Raw genomic sequence first — 5,153 nt, forward strand, 5'->3', positions numbered from 1 at the left:
TTGATACATCTGCCGTCATGACTACAGTTCACTCTGATGTGTGTGTGTGTGTGTGTGTGTGCGTCTGTGTGATATAGTCACACAGGGCAGTGTTTGTCTGAGTGGACAGTTCTTTGAGTCTGACTGACGTTGTTTCCAATAGCGGACGGCACCGGGTCGCTAGGAGCAACGCCATGGCAACAGCGCCGGGGCTACTAGGATACTTGAGGTTGAGAGACACACGTGTGAAAAGGCAGCTGCTTCTGGACCGTAACTAACGGCAACCGGCCAGGCAACTCACCAGATATACAGGGAATCTAGAGCAGAGAGAGAAAGAGAGAGGGAGAGACTTACAGAAAGAGAAAAGAGAGAAAGAAAGAGAGAAATAGAGAAACTTACAGAAAGAGGAGAGAGAGACAGACTTACAGTAAGAGAGAAAGAAAGAGACACAGAAAAACTCTGTTTCCATCCCTGTCGCTCTCCTCTCTCGTTGCCATGGCTACAATCATTAACACATCTGTCATGGTTATCTCTCACTGGACCCTAAATATGAGCAAGCATGCACACACACACACACACACGCATACACACACATACACACATACACACACAGTGTGTAATTTAGCTGGTTCTTGTGGGGATCCACAGTGTGTGTGTGTGTGTGTACATGCTTTTAACACAAGCTCTACATCTCTTAGCTAATAGAGATGGGAGCTGGTGCTGGCTGGCAGTATCTGACTGGCATCGGTAACACATAAGTAACACACACACACACACACACACACAACTCAAACCCAAACACAACATCTCATTACAAACCCAAACAAAACGTATCCTTAATGCTCTAACTTCTACTTTCTAATACTCACACTTATTCTATATATGTCTCTCTATTACTCTCTACTACTTGCCTCTTTTGTTACTTACACCAGATCTTTATTACTCTTTATTACTCTCTATTGCTCTCCAATACTAGCCTTTACACTATTTTGTTTTTTCTCTACTGTAATTACCCACATCATCTCTCCGTGCACTCTATTACTAACCTCTACATTTTATTTTAAACTTTTTATCTAATTTTCTCCCTAATTTCCAAGGCCTGTTACCCAACCCATTAATTAATACTGTCCCAGCTAACGCATTTGAGGTCAGCTACCGCCTCTTTTTTGCACTGCTACTGATGCAGCATTTCCGAGTAGCATCGCAGTAAACTCAGAGGAAAGCGTAGCGACTTGGTTCCGATACATCAGCTCACAGATGCCTTGTGCTGATCAACATCACCCTTTGAAGTGATGTGGGGAGAGAGAGCCATCTACCCACCCGGAGAGAGAAGGGCCAATTGTGCTCTCTCAGGGCTCCGGTAGCTGATGGCAAGCTGCATGAACGGGATTATAACCAGCGATCTCCTGATCATAATGGTAGTGCCTTAATCCACTGGACCACTCAGAGCACCAACCTCTACTTTCTAATACTCAAATTTCTCTGTATTACTCTCTATTACTCTCTATTACTAGTCTCTACTCTCCATTACTTTGTTTCTCGCTATTACTATTAGTCACATAAGCTCTTCATTATTCTTGATTACTTTCTATTACTTTTCATTACTAACCTCTGTTCTTTTTTATTGTTATTGTTGTTATTTTTCTTGTAATTACATTATTTTATGAGAGTATTATTAGAGTCATCTCTACTCCATGTTTTATGCTATTACTCTCTTAATTATTCTCTGGTACTCTAATACTCCCAATTGCTATTAAATGCTTTGTATCATTCTGTTACTCTCAATAACTAATCTCTTCTCTCATTTGGCTCTAGTGGTATTACTAATCTCTATTCTCTATTACTAACCTTTAATCTCTACTAGGGGTGTGCCAAATCATATCGTACGCAATAATATCGCCAACATTTGTGAATATCGTGAACGATATTATGGAATACTCTGGAATATCGTGCCATTTCGCACACCCCTAATTATGACATCGGGGTACTACTTTTTTGCCGTTTTTAGCAAAAGAAAAATTCACACTGTTTTTATTTTCCATTATATGACAGATTATATCTCTCCTCTCCAGTATCATTCATTTTACTTAATTCCTGGATATATGGAGATATTTGGAGTGCATTATTAGTATCATTGTGACATTCTGGATCATTGACTTCTGTTACAAATCTGGAAAAAAAAAATTTAGTAGTGTACTTTTAAAATATATTTTGTAAGTTCAGTATTTTGTCATATCGCCAAGAATATCATTATCGCGATAATACCATCTAATATCGTGATAATATTTTAAGGCCATATCGCCCACCCCTAATCTCTCTCTACTACTCTCTAATAATCCCAATTACCAACAACTTATTTTTCAACAACTTATTAACTCTATTTACCCTATTACTCTCTATTCATTTATTTTATGTTCATTACTCTTGTCTATTTTATTTCAATACACTCTCAATTAGTCTATATTTCTTATCCTTGTTTAAGGTTTTATTTAAAAAAAAAAAAAAATGTTTTCCAATTAAAGGGTAAAGTAAGTGTGTGTGTGTGTGTGTGTGTAAGAGTGTGTGTTTTGATTAGTGAGAGCTGTAGAGGGCATTAATCACTGATTCACCACTCAGACCACTCCCGTTCCCACTGCTTACTAAGCTGTACACACAAACACACACACACAGAAAAAGAGAGAGATCAGAGGACCGGTAGTAAATTGCAAAAAAAGCCCTTAATTGCATAGGTGTGTGCGTGTCCTCAGGGCTCAGAACAAAATAACATCAAACACACACACTCACACACGCACTCACATGCACACACACACACACACACACAGAACATGTTAGAATTCCTTACAGTAATCACCTCAAGGAGTAAACAAAATAACTTTGGGTCAGCTGTGTGTGTACATGTGCGTGTGTGCTTAAAGGAAGGTTTGGAATTCCTCACTAATAATGCTTAGGAGGAGCTGTCAATCAAATTATCTCCGGTGTCCGTAGAGGAATCCTACACACGCTCACACTATAGATAGTTATTCTCTATGATACAAATCTCTGAAAAATTCTGCTGAGATCCCTTTCAAAAAAGATCTAGATAATAAAACTTTCTGAAGCAGTTAATTTTTAAAGTTTTAAAGCAGTGTAAAAGAGCACACTTGTAAAAGCATGTTCTGTGTCTAAAATAATGATTTTAATTATATGTTACATTTAGTAAAGAAACAGAAACTGAAAGAAAATATGCTGAAAGATGTCAAATAATTACATTTGAAATTTAATATTATAAAAAGGTTTATTAACTTATTAATACTGTAGTCTTAAAGAACCAACTGTTACAGTGTACAGAAAGAACCCTTTATTCTGATAATGTATGGATTAAAAAAAAAAACAATGCCATAAATATAAACATGCCCTTCTGCTTTAAAACGGAAACATAAACAATCCTTTCATCTCAGTGTTACACCCTTACACACACACACACACACACACACACACAAACACACACACTTATAATAAAGGTTCAAGAATGAATTGTGTGAATCAGTGCAACAGACAGTTGATTATTTTAATACAAAAATAAAACAAAAGATCTTTTAAAAAAAGCATGTAATCAATCACTGATCATTTATAACATTTATAATCACAAGCATCAAAAATCAAAACACAGCATCAGCCTATCACACACACACACACACACACACACACAGTAAGAGTGATTATTCCCTCAGTTTTCATCTCGGAGCTCCATCACACACTCACTGTTATATAACACTGAACACAAAGCTACAACGCCCACAATCACTCATCAATAACTCATTAATAAATCATCAATAACTCGCCAATAAATCATCAATAACTCATCAATAAATCCTCAAAACATGTCTTCAACAACCCATCTATAACTCAAAAACATCATTAATAATCAATAACCAAATTTATTAACTCCGTTAATCATTCATCAAAAACAATTCAACAATAAAAACCATAAATGATAATCACAATCATAATATTTTCAATATCATCATCAGCAATCAATACCTTATCCGTTTATAATCACATTAATGACATCATCAACCAATATCATCAATCATCAATAACTGACCATCAGCAACACGGTTGTTAGTCCGACAACCAGAGCAAAACAAACACACACACACACACAGAAACACACACACATCACAACAAAGCACAAGAAGCAGACTCAAAAAAAGAAAGAGAGAGAGAGAGAGAGAGAGAGAGAGAGAGAGAGAGAAAGAGGGAAATATATACAGAATTATATAAATAACCAGAGATAGAGTTTAAGAAAAAAAAGAGAGAGAATTAAGAGTCCAAAAAGAGACAGATGAATAAAAAGAAAGAGAATAAAGGAGGGTGAAGAGAGAGGTGTAGCTGTGAAAGGATAGAGAGAGTTTACCTTCTTGCCTTTCTTCTTTCGGTGGGGGGGTTTAGAGGAGCTCTTCTCTTTGGCTTCTTCACTCATGATCCTAAACTCCACTTAGTCCAGCATGAGGAACACACACCATCTCACACACACACACCCTCACACACACACACACTCATACACACTCACTCACTCACTCACTCACGCACCCTGAGATACAGCCACACACAGGCGCACACACACACTCCGCTCACAGAGCCCGCACATTTGCGTGTGTGACAGAAAGAGAGAGAGAGAGAGATGCTGATAGACACACAACACTCTCCCTCTCTCCCTCTCACTCACTCACTCACTCACTTCTAACACACACGCCGCCTGCTTCTGCTCTCACTCCACCACTCACACTCAGAGAGAGAGTGGGGCGTGGAGAGCGCGCGCGAGAGGCAGACAGACACACAGAGGGAGAGGACTGTTATATTTCATTTTTATATTAAATTATAAAATGATATTTATATTATTACTGGACTATACTGATTATTGTTTATTCAGTAATCAAATTCACAGTATATCATTTATATAAATAATATTGCTGTTGTTATTGTTATTTTTAATATCATATAAAAATTATATACAGTATTTTAATGTGCATTAAAAAGATAGACTATAGTAAAAACGCTGAATGGGCGGGACTAAACTACTATAGACTGAATGGGTGGGGCTAGACAGCTGTAGACTGAATGGGTGGAGCTACATGGCTGTAGAATGAATGGGTGGGGCTACATGGCTGTAGGATAAACAGGTGGGGCTTTGC

Source organism: Astyanax mexicanus, chromosome 14, assembly GCF_023375975.1.
Source record: "Astyanax mexicanus isolate ESR-SI-001 chromosome 14, AstMex3_surface, whole genome shotgun sequence".
In the NCBI taxonomy this organism is placed as follows: Eukaryota; Metazoa; Chordata; class Actinopteri; order Characiformes; family Acestrorhamphidae; genus Astyanax; species Astyanax mexicanus.